A 19816-nucleotide genomic window follows, 5' to 3' on the forward strand; every position below is an offset into this window, starting at 1 on the left:
TGTGCATCTGGAGGGCAAATTGCAGTTGAGAGCTTCTATTCTACCTCTGTTCTCATTACTTCTTCTGATTTAAGAAGAGTTGAGTAATTTAAGTATATGTTTGGTACATTCTCTGTTTGAAAATATAGAAGAATTCTTTAAATATCTAAAGTACAGTGTGAAAGTCAACTTACATGTCAATAATGCTTGATAAAAATGTGTTTATAGGCAGGGTATTGCCTAATTTCCAATGATGTCAAAGTTGGAAATTACATGTTTAATAACTTGTCATTTCCAAAATATGTACCGTTTCTTGAAATGGAGGCACATTTGACATTATATCCAAAAATCATCTCAAAGGATGGGCACAGAAACTTTCTCTATTTCTCAGAAAAAAAAAATCAATAGTTTTCTTTTAAACATCAGGGCTCCTGTTAGAAAGGAATTTAATATCAGCACTTACAGATCTGAAAAAGTATTTTCTGTTTCCTTAGAAAAGAGAGCAATAGGACAGCCCTTTGAGATATAAAGTATAAATTTAGATAAAATGCAATAACAGGAGGATCTGCAGCTTTGCTTTGTAGGAAACGCAAAACCGCAACAGCAACAGCAGCAGAGAGACAATCCTGCTTTATCTTACCAGGAAGGTGTGGTGATCACTTATAGTTAATAACTGTTCCCTTAAAATATTAATGCACCTATGGTGCTCCCTGTCCAGTGTCCAGGAAGGCAAATTGGAGAAGCAAAATCTACTTGTTTATGTTCAAGGAATGAGTCATTTCAATGACTATTGGTGCTTTTCCATGCTTTACAATAAAAGAAACAAAAAAAAACCCTCTTATAATCTTGATGTAATTAAACATATGGTTCTACAAATAATTTTCATTACTTGTAAGCTTTTTAAAGAAAGGTGTGTGGGCATGTGCACATGTACTACCTATATGTCACATATGTGCAAGTGCTGGTGGTATTCTGGTGGAGGCCAGAAGACTGGTAGATCCCCATGAATTACACTTGTGAGTCACCCATGTGGGTCCCCATCCCAGTAACAATTGCTCTTAACTTCTGAGCTATGTCTTCAGCTCTGCAATTGTTCTTAATTTGTTTACAATTAAATGATCCTGTATGATTTCTATAAAAGAACTGACTTGGGTCATCAGAAATGAATACACTAGAACAGTTTATTTCTAACTGCAAGTAACACATCTCTTACTCTCTCATACATTCATATACTAAGCTTCACTTCTGTGTATTTAATGGTTTAGAGTCACTTCTACTTGTAGAATTTTGCTTGAGTTTGATGAGGCATGAATATAGGTGAATTAAAGAAGGAAAATACAACACTCAGTAACTACAAACTCCTTGGTTTAATTTCCTTCTTAAAAATTTGCAAGTAAACTGACAAAGTAGAAGATATTGTATGGAGCATGGTAACCCACACCAAACAAGACAAATTCTTTATTCTCTACTATGTGTGGGTGCTAACTTTGGAACTTTAGACACAAGTTTATAACCTGGAGAAACTGTATCAACAAGGAAAGTAAAAGTAATACAGAAAAGAAACTCTAAAGAGGAGCCTGTGAAGCAGGAAATGAAAAATCTGGAAGAGAGAGATTTAACTGGAGAAGAAGAGGACAATGAAGATAGAAGAGGAATAAATAACACTTTGAATGTTTTAAAAGCTATAGGAAAAGAAGGTATTTTGTATTTATTTAACACACACACACAGAGACATATACACACAAATACACACACATATAATGTCTATTGGTATATTTGTACATATATCTTTATTGATTTTATCTATCTTTAATTTATTTATATGTCATCTACTTATCTACTGTCATCTCTTCTATCATCTTATCTATTCGTCGATCATATTTATCTATCATTTTTTTCTATCTATCATCTATCAACTATCTATCTATGAATGTATCCATCAATCATCTCTCTGTCTCTCTGTCTCGCTTTCTCTTTATATATATATGAATATATATTTGTATTATATATTATATATGACTATCATATATATGTATATATTTATATATACTATACATCAGTGTGTGTGTGTGTGTTTGATGTTTGAGTGTGTGTTTGATGTTTGAGTGTGTGTTTGCCTGTGTAGTGATTTTCTGCCATTTGTAGTGTTAATGTTCACACTAACAACTAAAAACTATTTAACAAAAACTCCAGTGTCAGGTAATTCAAATAACTCTTTGAGTTGATGGTCAGGGGAGCCAAAGAGACTCCAAAGTAATATAGCACATTGCTGAAAGTAATAGTAAGCACATTTTAAAAAATACAAAACAGAAACAGAAAACAAAAGGTAAGCACATTTTACAGACTTGCTTCTTGAGTAGAAAGACTTCCAGAGTTTCTCAGAAAAGATGATTAAATAAGTTGTTTCCCTAGATATACTTCACCATAGGTGCTCAGAAGGCAAAATACCCATGTTACATAAGGGCCAGGCATTAGTTGAGTTAGAAGTAGCCTTTGAAATTTATTATTATTATTATTATTATTATTATTATTATTATTATTACTACTACTACTACTAGTAGTAGTACTACTAGTAGTAGTAGTAGTAGTAGTTGTTGTTGTAGTAGCAGCAGTAGTAGTTTTATTTTGAGGCATGTGAAGTGCAAGAATTATGGGGCCATCTAATCTTCCATCTAGATTTCAAAGAAAACCTGGGGATGTTATGAATTGTAATATAAAGTTAGGGTCCGTGAGACAGTCCATAAGAGGGTGTGAATGAATCTCTTCTGGGGAAGCCTAAACGGCTCTTGAGATCAATATTGTTGAAGATGCCAAGAACCCTGCTCATTCTTATAAGGAATGTCTCAGGGAACAAGCAGAACCGATTCAGGAAGGAAGGTATTTGAGGTACAAATAGAATGGATATTGCAATGCAAATGCCCAGACTTAAGTACAGTTCACATGAAAATGACATGCCCACTGGAAAAGACATGGATCCTCTGGGTTTTGGATTTTAGTTTGGAATCATCTCTCTTTTCTGTGCCACTGTTTCTCACTGTGGGGTTCACGTACCATCATATATTAGGTTTATACAATATTTTAAGTTTTTTCTTTAGTATGTATGTGTGTCTGTGTGAATGTATGACATCTCTATGAGGGCTAGAAGCAGGCATTATATCCCCTCGTTCTAGAATAATAGAAGCTGTGAATGACCTGTAAGTATTGGAAACAGCAAGCACTCCTAACCACTTGCCAATTCTCTAGCCCCTATATATTTATACTTATAAAGCTAGCCTATAACTAGTGTGTGTGTATGTGTGTGTGTGTGTGTGTGTGTGTGTGTGTGTGTGTGTGTGTGTGTGTGTGTGTAAAAGGACTTTTTGAAGGTGGAGTGTTCTATGTTTTGGGAGCTGATTGGCCTTTACAGACAATAAATATGGAACAAGTACAGTTTGGTTTTACAAAGTGAACATGAACTTTTAGTATGAAATATTCCTGTAAATGTTTTTGATGAGCAGTTGGCCTCTAATCAATTGTGTACTACTAATGGATGTCAACATTAATAGAAATGATCATGGGTGTTTCTACATGTTTTCCTTGGTGTCTAATTTCTCTTCCCACTGTTCTTCTATTTCACATGAGGGAATGAAGCTGTGTTGCATGTAACTTCTACCATGATTTTCTGTCCAAGAAAGTGGCCCCAAGAAACCATGGGATGCACCCTGTGAGAGCATCCCATACATGTCCTTCAAACTCTATACTTCTGTCAGATATTTTCACAGGGAAGAAAAAGTAACTGAAGAAACAGCAACAGTAACTACATCATGGAATTTTACCTACAAACATTTCTCCTAACTTGTACACAAAGGACAGTTTATAGCTTGATGCATGAAAGACTTTACAGGATAGTTCATTTTCAAGGCACTTAGAAAGCAAGGTTCTCCTCCAATGGGGACCCCAATCTCAGTTCAAGAGTCGACTGCTAGCATTCACCTTGGTATTTGTCATGCTCTGGCAGAACCTCTCAGGAGACAACTCTACCAGGCTCCCGTCAGCATGCACTTCTTGGCATCAGCAATATTGTTTGGGTTTGGTGGCTGTATGTATATGGGCTGGATCCCCAGGTAGGTCAGGCTCTGAATGGTCATTTCTTCAGTCTCTGCTCCAAACTTTGCCTCTGTTTTTGCTCTTATAATATTTTTTGTCACCCTTTCTAAGATGGACTGAAGCAGCTACACTTTGGTGGTCCTTCTTGAGCTTCATGTGGTCTGTGGATTGTATCTTGGGTAATCCGGAATTTTGGGCTAATATTCACTTATCAGTGAGTGCATGCCATGTGCGTTTTTGTGATTGGGTTACTTCACTAAGGATAGTATTTTCTAGTTCCATCCATTTGCCTAAAAATTACATGAAGTCATTGCTTTGATAGCAGGGTAATACTCCATTGTGTAGATGTACCACATTTTCTGTATCCATTCCTCTGTTGAAGGGCATCTGGGTTCTTTCCAACTTCTGGCTATTATAAATAAGGCTGCTATGAACATAGTGGAGCACGTGTCCTTGTTATATGTTGGACCATCTTTTGGATATATGCCAATGAGTGGTATAGCTGGGTCCTCAGGTAGTACTATGTCCAATTTTCTGAGGAGCCTCTAGACTGATTTCCAGAGTGGTTGTACCCTCTTCTGGCTTCCAATCTGTGAAGCCCTTATCCCATTCCCCTTTACCCTTCTTGTGTGAGGGTGCTCCCCAACCCAACCACCCACCCCTCCCTGCCTCTCTGCTCTGACATTCCCCTACATTGAAGGATTCAACCTTGGCAGGACCCTGGGTTTCTCCACCTATTGGTATCCAACAAGGCCATCCTCTGCTACATATGCAGCTGGAGCCATGGGTCTGTCCATGTGTACACTTTGGATGGTTGTTTAGACCCTGGGAGCTGTGGTTGATTGGTATTATTGTTCTTGCGGGGTTGTAAGCCCCCGAAGCTACTTGTAAATAATACTAAAAAAATCCAATAAAAAACAAAGAAAGCAAGGTTCTTTTCCCTAAATGGTTACATTTCAAAGCAATTGCCCCCAAGAATTAAGGAAAGTTGTAGCTTTCAAGTCAGTCAAGATGCCTCTAGGAATATTCATATTTTAAACACCCAAAGAGGAAAAATGCATTTGCAGGAAAATGCTTAGAAACCTTAAGCAGGGCTTCTTTGAGGAAGGGAGAAAAGAAGACAAAAAGCCAAAGGTAAGAAATATGAACTCTTAGTCCAGTTGCAAGGATGAAGTGAGTGGAAAAATCTCTTCCTTCTTTTGAGACACCACAGTTAGGTATCTTGCTGCCATTAAGCTCCAGAATGTTGTAGATACCTGCTTATTTTTATGTTTGTCTGAGTTCTTTATATAAAATAAAATATTTGTCTCTGTGAGTGTAAGTGTGCATCTGTGTCTGTATATTGTATGTGCCTGTGTGTGTGCATATGTAAAAGTATGAAATATCATTTATACTTATATGAATGTGTATATATGTGTTCATAAGAGTATATGTACATGTGTTTATACATGCTATATCTATTAATGTATATATGTACATACACATAGGTATCCTTGGGGTAGGTACTAAACAAGGATTACCAGATCTCTGTACATTCAGGGTTAGAAAATGATGTAGTTATAGAGTTTCTTTCTCATGTGTCGGCAATATTATACAATGGATTGTGACAGTTGTTGAAAAGCTTTTCTACAATCATTAACTGTATCTAAACTATAGAGTTTAAGTGGGATGAGTTACGTTTCAATCTTTTTATAAGCAAATAAAACTAAAATGTTTTCATAGAATTCAGATATTGTGAATTAACATCTCAACTTGGTCTGGAAAGAGATGGAGCTCTTGTAGTCATGGAAAAATACTAATTTAGTACCAACTATCTGCCTTCTGCACAGCTTAAGCTTCAGACATAAAGTTATCAAATATATAATATGCTTAATATTTCACTACTTACAAGAGTATACATGCTACATGTGCAAAGTGACAATTGCGAAAGAGATTGACTCTAAATAGCTATAAATATTGTTTTATTAGTAGTAATTATATAAAATACAGGGGAGAAGCATAACCTAATGTTAGCATCTCAAGAAATCTTAGAGGCAATTTCTGAGAGACAACTTGACATTATATTATAGGAAGAATAGTATAAAATATGTCAGGAAAAAATAGTGATAGTATCACCACATGACATAAACAAAAATGTAAATAAATTGTGCAATACAAATTGTGTGAGAAATGTCTTTAAAACCATTGGGAGACACTTGAATGCAACACCTACTCATTGTTACCTGTAGAAAGGATATGATACAGGAGTTTCTGGGAAAAGTTTTCTTTATGTAAAGAGTTTTCAGTAAATTAAGCAGGAAGTAAAAGGTGCTTGACTCTGATAAGCTTTTGTCTACTATTCAATTAACACCCACCATGTAATCAAAGTCCAGTCCTGCCAAGAGTGATCATGATGTGCAGAGTCTTGACTTTCTGTGTATGAAATATGAAGATGATCTTTTCCCCTTTTCATTAATCTACCATTCCTTGAGGATTGCTTAGCTTTAACAGCTATTGTGGGGACAGATAAAGGGAAAGTGTGTAGAATGTCCCAGTGTTATTACCGATGTTATTAAGTCCAGGGGATTGGAAGATACATCTCAAATGCCTGTCATTTGTCTTGGTGCAAAAATCAAAGTTCTCTATTTAAAACCTATAACAGAAAGTCTGTTCTAGAAGCAAATATGAATGACCATAGAAGAGGAATCCAGATTCTAACTCCACATTCCGGTGTGAAGTTGTAGTAACTGAACAAAGAAAATCATTAAGTCAAGAAGGGATTCAAATACATTAGGGAACATATTAAGTGGGTATGTCACAGAAAATCCGAGAAATCTCAGCCATGTCTTCAAACACTGTCTATGACAACCTTAGCCTTTCGGTTAGTGGAAAATGGGAGTCAGTTTGTCCATTCCAAAGTTACCTAATTGCCAAAAGAAGTTTAGGTCATATACAGAAGGGATACAATGAGTGACTATTAAGACTATTAAGACTAAGGACAGTTAAAATGAAGGGCTCTAGACTGACAGCATTCATCTTCCCTCCACATCACTAAAGTCTGAGTCCTGAAGAAAGCTTGAGGTAAGGCCTGGTTCTTTTGAAGAACTTTCATGCAAATTGCAAGGCTCCCTTGAGCCATTTGCTGAGTCATTGTTTCGATTATGTGATTGGAAAGCTGAATTTGTATTGTTCACTTGTTTTTCTGCACTGCTTGGCTCAATATTTAGCTGTAGATTTGAGGGAGTACCATTTAGGGTATGAGTACCATCTGGACTCATCTTTGTTATTTTGTTAAAGAATCCTGGGTTTTAAAAGTAGGTAAGTAATCACAACACCAGTTGTTATGAGATAAATTACCTCAGAATAGCTCGGCTTTGTGCTGTTTAGTCATTTAGTAATTTCTGTCATTTAGGACAGAAATTAAAAATCTTAGAAAACTAGTCTGCTCACAATAAACTTTGCCAAATATTTGAGAGGTCTCTTGTAATTTGTGGAGATTTGTAATATTAAATTCATGCTCTTGTGGAACATAAGGAAAATCCCTCCCCATGACACCATTTTTATCTAAATTATCCAAATTAATATAGCATTTTTATCAATTATTTTCCATAATTTTCTGTATTATGAATAATTGATATGATGAGAGTTGAAAATATGATGAGTACCATGTATAAATGTAACTGCTGTTCTCCTGTAGCAATTATTTTTCCTGGGACTTCCTGCCTCCATCTCCTAAAATAGGCCTAGACCTGGAAGTTTCTAGCCACCATATAACCTCATGTAGGCCCAGAATGCTTTCAGTCTCTGTGACTTACTGCTGAATAACCTCACCTTTTCTAGTTCTTTCTGAGATCCAGCTTGCTGGATGTTCTGGTTCAAAACTACTCTCCAAGCTGACTGATACAAATGGGCTTCTTTCTGTTTCTCGCTGAGTTGTCCTGCATGGCAAACTAACTCTTTCAATCTGTTCTAATCTTCTGGCTATTTCTCATTATCTGACTCATTCTGTATTTACCTGTGTCTAGCTTGTTCTCTCTTCAACTTGCCTCTGTAAAACTTGCCTGCAAAACTGCCTCTGAATTCTATGAGCTGGCTACCATGATCTCAGCTCCATTGCATTGTCTCTCAACTCACCAACTCAGCTGAACCACTTCAACAGAACTGACTAGAATTTAAAGATCTGCATGCCTCTGTATCTTGAGTGCTTTGATTAAAGGCATGCCTCCTAAGCTTTCCTTTACCAGAAACTTGTTCTCTACCAGGCTGGCCTGGAACTCAAGATATCTGCTTGCCTCTGTATCCTGGGATTAAAGGTATGTCTGCAGTCTAGTGGATCACACGGACATAGAAGGTCTTTGGATGTGATCTTTTGCCACAGGAGTCTAAATGACTTGGATTATAATGGGAAATTTGAAGGTATTGATTTTATGGCAGGTAGTATTCTAAAAATGAACTATAGTAAGGCTGTTCCTCATTCTTGATTTGGTTAAAATTTCCAGCTAATCCCGGAGAGGGTATGGAGCTTAGTTACACAATGCATTTTGCTATCCACATCTCCTGGTGTTGGGGATTCCCTGAACACATAAGAAGCAAAAGAGAAATCTAGCCTAGTTTAAGAAGGGACTTCTACTAGCTTGCATACTAACTCAAAACACTCTGTGACTGCTCAGGGACTTCCACTTACTAAGGATAATTTGACTACAGCTACTTCTGAATGTCAAATATGCCTGAATAAAAGAGCAATACTCATCCCAGATATGACACCATTCCACAGCTTGCCACCTGTTTTGAGAATGATTACAATGGAAAAATTCCACAGTGAAGGGGACAACACGTTGTCTCTACTGGAAGAGATACTTTTTCGGGTTAGAAGTTTGGCTTTCCTGCCTGAAATGCTTCTGCCAAAACTATCATCATCTGACATTGACTGACAGAATGCCTTATTATTGTGAGTCACTGTGCTTTGAGGCAAGCAACTGCCATCTTAAAGCATTCAGTTGTGTTTCCATTCAGTAGACCATCCCAGGTGGGCTTGTTGATAGTATATACACCTACCCCTTTATTGGGTATCAGTCAACTGCTTCCTACCAATACTGTACATGTTTTAGCAGAGGGGCTAAGGTGTGTGTGTGTGTGTGTGTGTGTGTGTGTGTGTGTGTGTGTGTGTGTAGAGTGAGTGTAGAGTGAGTGTATGTGTGGGAATGGGTACTCCACCTACATGTATACAGAGAAGCTCTTTGATAATAAGTGAGATACACAGATATATCTGTATTTGAGAATATTAAGAATGCAGATATTAAACTGATTAAGGATAATGACTGTAATAGATTCTCTTTAATGTTCCATGGCCTCACCACTTTTGGGATATTTTATATATATTTGTCATAACTATGCACTTGTAATTTTCCTCCTTACACCCTAAGTCAAACCTTGAAGGTATTTATGGCATGCTACGCATATATGTTAAACCACATTTTATTTTTTATGACAGTTTAACAATTACCAACAAAATAAAGCTACAACAAAAATAATAACTATTAAAACCACCATCACTACTATCTTTAGATATCTGATATTTATATATGCTGATAAATGATGGTTTTTAAGCAATACCCGTATACTTGACTATGAGTCATAGTGAAGAAGAAGCAACACGCAGAATGATATATGACTTTATAATTGAAGAGAGATAAATTGAGTAGAGGTGCATGCACTGCAGGTCGCTAGCAACAAATACCAAAACCAAACAGATGATTTGCATGACATTTATAAGAGATAGAAAGTCCAGAACAAAGAAGAGAGTGGGTACCAGATTCCAGTTTGATGAAGAGGAAGATTACAAATTGTAGTAAGACATAATACTAAATGCCTATACCACTTATGTAAAATGCTATCAGACTACAATTACCTAAATGAGAAAATATTATCTTACAGGGCTATTTCATGTTAAATCTGAAATATACATCAGTTTTCTGCCTCTCCCTGTCTCTGTCTCTCCATCTCTCTCTCTTTCTCTCCCTCTCTCTCTCTCCCTCTCCCTCTCCCCCCCCTCTCTGCTAATCAGTATATGCAGTATATGGTGGTACTTAGCTGCTGCTCCAGCATTTGCCTTCATGCTATTCCCACTACTTTATGATAATGGTCTAAACCTCTGAATTAATTAAATCTTTTCTTTTATAAAATTCATGGTGTCAATTCACAACAGAAGAACACTAGCCAGGAATATATATAAAATAAAAGAATACAATTGTTGCATAACAATGAATGTTCTGCTGATATTTTGCTATCTAGACATCTCTGATTGTACACTTGTCATTACCAGGCATAGTTCACGCAGGATGATTGTAAACAGGGATGACTATATATCATCATATGTATTTATTATTTTACATGTGAAATATATGAGGTGGGTAGTTTTATTAGTCTAGGTCCTACATTACAAAAATTCAAACTAGCAAGAACACAACAAAAACCATACAAACACCAACCAACAGGGGCTGCCACTGATGGCTCAGCTGGTGGAGGTTCTTGTTCTTCTCTTTAAGGCCTGACTACAAGTATCCAATTACTGAGTCTCTTCTAATGGTTGAACAAGGACTGATTCCACAAAGTTTTCCTCTCGCTTCTATATTTCTACACTGGACCACATTTTTACCATCTCTCTTTCTCTGTGTCTGTCTGTCTGTCTGTCTTTTTTCTATCTCCCTCCCCTCACCCTTCTCTCTGTCTCTCTCTATGTATACATGTTTGTACACTCATGTGTGTGTCTGCAGCACGCTCTACATGCACATAGTACTACAAGGTTTTTAGGAGAAAACTAGTACAATATTTGTATCCTCACAAAAATTGATATATATGCTAAGGCAAACCTGGAGATCCATGGCTTAGAGTATGATGACCTGAGAGTCAGGAGAATCTATGGAGACCCTGAGATTTCCAATTATTCTTGCAACATAGATTCACCTCCCCCAACCTTTTCTTATGGAGGAGAATTAAATCTTCCTCTTCTAAGGATTTCCAGGGAGAGAATTAAGCCCTGTTCAGATTACAGGGATAATTAATCATATTTAACAATGCCTCATAGAAAGCACCTAAAATAATTTTGCCTAAATCATTTGGCATTCAGCATTTCCTTGAACTTGAACTATAAAATTGACTCCCAACATATCATTGTCATTTACTTTAACAGCTACAGAAACTGACTACTAGGAAGGTAAAGTAGCCCGGTCACAACCACATAAGTCTCTTCAATATAGGCAGTATTGAACACATTAGTTCTGCTCTGGAACTTCCTATAACTAATTCTGCTCCTTTTGTAGGGTTTCCTGGTAATTATTGGTGACATCAAGGTATACTGGTGAGTCACATTTAACTGATAATCATAAGAGGAACATCAGTTTCATTTTTATTTAGTGAACATATGAAGAAAATTAATTTTTTATCTCAACATTGAACTGGTCGTTTCTATTCTACTTAATCTTCATTAACGTGCTGTATTAAAGTATTTATTCAAAGCATGTCAGGACAGTGGATACTTAGACAACACCATATGTTTGGGTTCTTACTACAGTGGAACAGGAAGGGTTTAATGAACATTTTATAAAGCTGTTTTAGTATTAAGAACAATAAAGTCTCAACTTGTATGACTTTAGAGAGATCTTGGTAAAATTAGAATAAGAGTATTGACTAATAGAAGAATAGCATTTTAACAATGGGACAAGAAAGAAGAATAGTCTAGAAAATGCCGTATTTCAACGTAAGTTCAATTTGGCAGTAAATTATGCATTTCTATATAACTCATGGACATATAGTTTCTGATGTTTTGCATATTTGTGTTGATTTTTACATTTTACCTGTGGCCAAATCTATAAAATCAATGTGATTTGCTTATAAATTTAGAAGTTCAGCATTCTCTCTAAAACAAATTATCACAAATTGTTCAAATATAAATTCAGAAATAACTGTATGTAAGCAAAAAAAAGGTGTGTTACTAGAATAGATTTTATCTTCTTGACCACAAAATAAATGAAGTCATCTATTGTCCTATAGCAAAAATAATATTTATATTTATATTTATTTTTATACTCATATTGTTTTCTTCAACATTTAATGATTATACTATTTTTGTGAGTGTGTGCCTTTGCTGCTCAAAACAAAATGGCAAACACCTTAGAGAACGATAATCACTCTGTAAAAATCTTTCTAGGGCATGATTTATTTAGTTAAGGTAGCTAGGAAGCATTAAATTAAATGATCACACATTACTTTGAAGTGAACTCTGACATAGAAGTTCTAAAATAAATTTACATTACTTTGATATGACCTCTGACAAAATGGTCTAATATAAGTCTTGAAAAACAAAAAAATTAATGAAGACAGTGACTAGGGATCACATAAAAACAGTAATCAATGCTAATTAAATGTTTTCAGTAAAAGATAAGAGTGTATTTTAATTTGATTAGTTTTGAGCAATTGACTTACATTGCAAAGCATGTTGATATTGACCTCCCCAGTACCTACTATTTTATTTATATTAACTGAGTTAAAATTTATATTGATAAAAGCTTTCCCTTAGTAGTTCTCCGGTGGAACTTTTGGGGTCACTTAAAACATTATCATATCATCCACAAATAATGATATTTTGGGGTCTTCCTTTCCAATTTGTATCCCTTTGAACTCCTTTTGTTGTCTGATTGCTCTGGCTGGGACTTCGAGCACTATATTGAGTAAGTAGAGAGAGAATGGGCAGCCTTGTCTAGTCCCTGATTTTGGTGGGATTGCTTCAAGTTTCTCTCTATTTAGTTTGATGTTGGTACTGGTTTGCTGTATACTGGTTTTACTATGTTTGGGTATGGTCCTTGAATTCCTGTTCTTTCCAGGACTTTTATCATGAAGGGGTGTTGAATTTTGTCAAATGCTTTCTCAGCATCTAATGAGATGATCATGTGGTTTTCTTTTTTCTTTTCCTTTCTTTTCTTTTGAGTTTATTTATATAGTGTATTACATTGATGGATTCCCCTATATTGAACGTCCCTGCATTCCTGGGATGAAACCTACTTGATCATGATGGGTGATTATTTTGATGTGCTCTTAGATTCAGTTTGTGAGAATTAAGTATTTTTGCATCAATATTCATAAGGAAAGTTGGGCTGACGTTCTCTTTCTTTGATGGGTCTTTGTGTGGGTTCCATATATGCATAATTGTGGCTTCATAGAAGGAAATTGGTAGTGTTCCTTCTGTTTCTATTTTGTGGAATAGGTTGGACAATATTGGTATTAGGTCTTCTATGAAAGTCTGATAGAATTCTCCCCTAAACCCATCTGGTCCTGAGATTTTTTGGTTGGCAGAATTAATAGCAGCTCCTATTTCTTTAAGAGTTATGGGACTGTTTAAATGGTTTATCTGATCCTAATTTAACTTTAGTACCTGGTATTTGTCTAGAAAATTGTCCATTTCCCCCAGATTTTCCAGTTTTGTTGAATATTGGCTTTTTGCAGTAATATCTGATGATTTTTTGAATTTCCTCAGATTCTGTTGTTATGTCTCCCTTTTCATTTCTGATCTTGTTAATTTGGATACTCTCTCTGTGCCATCTGGTTAGTCTGACTAAGGATTTATCTATCTTACTGATTTTTCTCAAAGAACCAGCTCCTGGTTTTGATGATTCTTTGTATAGTCCTTTTTGTTTCTACTTGTTTAATTTCAGCCTTGAGTTTGATTATTTTCTGCCTTCTACTACTCCTCAGTGTATTTGATTCTTTTTCATCTAGAGATTTTAGGTGACCTGTCAAGGTACTAGTGTATGCTTTCTCCTGTTTCTTTTTGGAGGCACTCAGAGCTATGAGTTTTCCTCATAGCAGTACTTTCATTGTGTCCCATAAGTTTGGCTATGTTGTGCTTGATTGTCATTAAATTCTAAAGATTCTTTAATTTCTTTATTTCTTCCTTGACCATGTTATCACTGAGTAGAGAAGTGTCCAACTTCCATGTGTATGTGGGCTGTCTGTCATTTTTGTTATTATTGAAGCACATCTTTAGTCGGTGGTGATCTAAGTTTGATAAACAACTTCAACAAAGTGGCTAGATATAAATCTTACTCAAAAAATCATTAGCCTTCCCCTACTCAAAGAATAAACGGGCTGAGAAAGAAATTAGGGGAATGACACCCTTCACAATAGTCACATATAAAATACATCTGTGTCTGTGTGACTCTACCAAGCAAGTAAAAGATCTGTATAACAAGAAATTCAAGTCTTGAAGAAAGAAATTGAAGAAGACCTCAGAAGATTGAAAGATCTCCCATGCTCATGGATTGGCAGGATTAATATAGTAAAAATGGCCATTTTCTCAAAGCAATCTACAGATTTAATGCAATCCCCATCAAAATTCCAACTCACTTCTTCATAGAGTTAGAAAGAGCAATTTGCAAATTCATTTGTAATAATAAAAACCCAGGACATTGAAAACTATCCCCAACAATAAAAGAAATTTGGGGAGAATCACCATCCCTGACCTCAAACTGTATTGCAGAGCAATAGTGATTATAACTGTATGGTATTGGTACAAAGACAGGCAGGTAGATCAGTGAGAATAGAATTGAAGACACAGAAATTAACCCACACACCTCACTTGATATTTGACAAACAAGCTAAAACCATCCAATGGAAAAAAGATAGCATTTTCAACAAATGGTGCTGGTTCAACTGGAGGTTGGCATGTAGAAGAATCCAAATCGATCCATTCTTATTACCCTGTACAAAGCTCAAGTCCAAGTGAATCAACGACCTTCACATAAAACTTGATACACTCAAATTAATAGAAGAACAAGTGGGGATAAGCCTCAAACACATGGGCTCTGGGAAAAAATTTCCTGAACAGAGCACCAATGGCTTCTGTTCTAAGATCAAGAATCTACAAATGGAATCTCATAAAATTGCAAATCTTCTGTAAGGCAAAGGGCACTATCATTAGGAGAAAATGGCAACCAACAGATTTGGAAAAGTTCTTTACCCATCCTACATCTGAGAGAGGGCTAATATCCAAAATATGCAAAGAAATCAAGAAGTTAGACTCCAGAGAATCAAATAACCCTATTAAATATTGCGGTAGAGAGCTAAACAAAAATTCTCAGCTAAGGAATATCAAATGGCTGAGACGTACTTAAAGAAATTTTCAACATCCTTAGTCATCAGGGTAAGGCAAATCAAAATAACCCTGAAATTCCATCTCTCACTAGTCAGAATGGCTAAGACAAAAAACTCAAGTGACAACAGATGCTGGCAAGGATGTATAGAAAGAGGAACACTCTTCTATTGTTGGTGGGATTGCAAACTGGGTACAACAACTCTGGAAATCAATCTGAAGGTGCCTCAAGAAATTGGACATAGTACTACCTGACAACCTAACTATACTACCCCTGGGCATATACCCAAAAGATGCTTCAACATATCACAATGGCACATGCACCTCTATGTTCATAGCAGCCCTAATTATAATAGCCAGAAGCTGGAAAGAACCCAGATGTCCTTCAACAGAGGAATGGATATAGAAAATATGACATCTGCACAATGAGTACTACTCAGCTATCAAAAACAATGACTTCATGAAAATCATAGGCAAATGGATGGAACTAGAAAATGTCATCCTGAGCGAGGTAACCCAATCACAAAAAGCACACATGGTATGTACTCACTAATAAGTGGATATTAGTCCAAAACCTCGAAATATTCAGGATAAAATCCATAGACCACATGAAGCTCAAGAAGAAGGATGACCAAAGTGCAGATGCTTCAGTCCTTCTTAAAAGGGGGAACAAAAATATTCATAGGAGAAGATATAGAGACAAAGTTTTGTGTAGAGACTGAAGGAATGGCCATTCAGAGCCTGCCTCACCTGTGGATCCAGCCCATATACATACAGCCACCAAACCCAGACCATATTGCTGATGCCAAGAAGTGCTTGCTGACAGGAACCTGATACAACCGTCTCTTGAGAGGATTAGCCAGAGCATGACAAATATAGAGGTGAATGCTAGTAGCTAACCACTGAACTGAGAATGGGGTTCCCATTGGAGGATTTAGAGAAAGGGTTGAAGGAGATGAAGGGGTTTGCAACTCCCATAAGAATAACAATACCAACCAACAAGAGCTCCCAGGGGCTAAAGTGTTCTTGCATATATAGCAGAGGATGGCCTTGTTGGACACCACTAGGAGGAGAAGCCCTGTCAAGGAGAGGTCCTGTCAAGGCTGGACTGTCCCCCTACCCCCATAGGGGGATGTCAGTGTGGGGAGGCAGGCATGAAGGAGTGGATGGGTGTTTTTTGGGGGGGAGGAGTCATCCTCATAGTAACTTAGGGCTGATGGGATAGAAGGCTTATGGATGAAAAACCACGGAAGGGGATAATATTTGAAGTTTAAATTTAAATATCTAATAAAAAAAGCTTTCCCTTAAGTCCTCACCTCTGCAAGTTTTGTCAAACATACACTATTTTAGTTCTTACCCAGCTAAAGCACATTTCGTTGCCACAATTGTTTTCAGGTACCCCTTGCGGTAATTGCTCCACCCTCTATTACTCTGAGTCCCCAGCACTCAACCACTCTGGCCTGGCACAAAAGGTAAAATTTTCATCGTTAGGATTTCTTAGTTGAAGACTAAGGATGTATCCTTATTTTTCTGGCTTCTCTGGTGATGTTCTTTCTTTCATCCAAGACAAAGAATATGTGAGACCTTCCCATATCGTTTAATGTCTCCAAATTAAATTATATTTGAACTTTACCACTGTACTAAAGCCTGAAACTGATTTGTTTTGGAATTTTCCTGTTCTGGGAAACAGAAACTTAGGCCTAGTCTTCCAAACTTCCAGTTTGCAGACTGTCATGGAGTCAGCCTGCCTCTGGTTAACTTTGTCCTCTTAAACCACCTGCCCCTGGGCTCTTTTGGATATGTGTTATCTATGTAGAAAATCATCTATTTTGTGTAGGTGTTCACATTTTGTGGAATAGAGGCTTTTGAAGCAAGACCTAACAATACTTCGGGTTTTCTCAGTTTCTGTTCTTTTATCTTCCTTTTTAATATCTGATTTTGTTAATTTGCATACAGTCTCTCTGCCTTTTGGATAATTTGACTTAGGGTTTGTCTATCTTGTACATTTTCTCAAAGAACCAGCTCTTGGTGTCTTTGATTCTTTGTCTTGTTCTCTTTGTTTCTAACTGATTTCAGCCCAGACCTTGATTATTTCCTGACACCTACTCCTCTTGGGTCTGTTTGCTTAATTTTTATTTCTAGAACTTTCACTTGTACTTTTAAATCATTAGTATCACATCTCCCCAATTTCTTTATAAAGGCACTTAGTGATATGAGCTTTCCTCTTAGCACTGCTTTCCTTGTGTCCCACATTTTGGCTATGTTGTGCATTCATTTTCACTGAATTCTATAAAGTCTTTGATTTCTTTATTTCTTCTTTGACCCAGTGTTCACTCAGTAGAGAGCTGTTTTGTTTCCACGAGTATGAAGGCTTCCTTTTGTTATATTGTTATTGAAGTCCAGTTTTAATCTCTGGGGATCTGATAAAATTCAATGTGTTATTTCAATCATATATCTGTTGAGTCTTGCTTTGTGGCAGATTTCATGGTCAGTCTTGGAGAAGGTCCTACTAGATGCTGAGAAGAAATTTTATCTTGTGTGTTTGGATATAATATTCTGTAGATACCTGTTAGATATGTTTGATCCATACCCTCTGTTAGTTTCATTATTTTTCTAATTTCTCTTTTGATGTCCTGTTGAGTGTGGAGTGTTAAAGTTTCCTGCTCTTAATGTGTGTGGGCTGATGTGTGATTTAAGAATTAGGTGCAGGTTGAGGTTTAGCATTGGGGTTATGGTTATGTTTAAGGTTAAGGGGTTAGGGTTAGGGTTAAGGTATGGGCCACTATGGGAGAGGATACACCTAGCCCAGAAGAAACTTAATGTCCCAGGGTAGAGGGATGCCCAGAGGAGACCTCCTCCTTCTTAGAGAACAGGGTGGAGTGATGGGGATAGGAACTGTATGAAGAAAGTTTAGGAAGAGGAGGTCAGCTTTCAGGATGTAAAATGAATGAAGAAATAAATAAATGAAAAAAAAACAATGCAACTAATTACTAACTTCACTATAACTGTGACGGTCCATATTATTTTATTATAATGCAAATTAAAAAACAATATCATGCACACTTTCCATGATAGACACTGGCAATAAGATGCTCCTCTGACAATAATGAGCAATGGGAATTTCATGTAAGCACTGGTTACTTAACAATGGAAAAATATTGCCACACACTAAAACAATATTTTAAAAGTAGGACGTGCATGTGTTTCTATGAGTGATCATCTCACTGACAACTGTAGACAGATCTAAAAGCACAATTTATCAAAATCACCATGATTTGCACTATCTCATTTCCTTTCTTCAGTTACTAGCATTACAAAACAAGCATGTGTGCATTAAGTCTTACCATTAACTTCAATATAAATGTCTTCATTAGGTAACGAAATGAAGGCTCTAGCCAGTACTTGCATCTAACCATAATGTAGAAAAGTATTAATATTGCTTGTAGTCCTAGAAAAGGATATCATGTTTTAAACTTTACACTTGTGTCGGGAAAGGAATAGCAAAATTAGGCCATTTAAACTTTACATCTATCTCAGTCTAACACTCTACAATTTGTGATTAGGAACTGTACTACACATGGAAATAAATGCTTTCCCTTGACAAAACCACAAAGCAAAAGCTTGCCTAACATTGTATTATAGCAATAAGACCCAGGAAAGCTTTCTTTCCTTCACTGTATCTGGTGTTATACTGTCTTGGTTTAAGATACATCACAGTTTCTAGTGGAGTCTTACTATAATGATCCATGTTTATGTTTCAACATAAATTAGGTTGGTTGCTACTTAATTTGATTATGTTCCTTTATAAGGTTTTAGTCCGTTTAAATAATATATTCAAATTACTATTTCGTGACAATATTTACACATTATGCCTTTTGATTTTTTCCTTTGTCATGTTAAAATACAGATATTTCCTACAAAGAAACTATAGTTTTTATATACTTAAAAGCATGGACATTATGGTAGTGTGCATTTGTCCTCTTCCTTCAACAGTTTTAAATAACTCTTTAAATGTCATCGACTGTGTTCTAATTATAAATTATAGAAAATAATGCTAATATCGAAGCACCCTAGACTATATTGGTAATAATGTGTGATCAGGTGTTTAGTGGTGTGATTACATAAATATTTTAATATTAGTATTACATGATTATTTCAGTCTTATTTGTTTTCCTATCAAAGTAATCATTCAAGAGATTGTGAAGCACTATGAAATATCTGAATGAATTACAAAAATTCGAAGCTATACACAGTTTTATATAATATTACCTGAAAAACAGTTCACACATAAATGTCAATAATAAATCAAATTTCAATATGCCTCAAACTATGAACAAATCATGATAAGGATCTATTCATACATTCTCTCTTGCAGACCATTCAAGGATACACTAAACATGTAACAAAGCAAATCTAATAACAATATTTAGGGATTATTAGAATTCTCATTGAAATTCACTGATTTTCTACAAAAAGGTTATATGTAAATAAAAACTTTGAATCAGTCAGATGCCATTTTTAAGAAAAATGAAAGATTCTAACTTTAGCATTAATAGTGACAGAGCTCTGGAGATGTTCACGTCAATGAAAAGTGTGTTGTTATCGAGGACGTCTGAAGATTATTGCTTT

Source organism: Rattus norvegicus, chromosome 18 (assembly GCF_036323735.1).
Source record: "Rattus norvegicus strain BN/NHsdMcwi chromosome 18, GRCr8, whole genome shotgun sequence".
Classification (NCBI taxonomy): domain Eukaryota; kingdom Metazoa; phylum Chordata; class Mammalia; order Rodentia; family Muridae; genus Rattus; species Rattus norvegicus.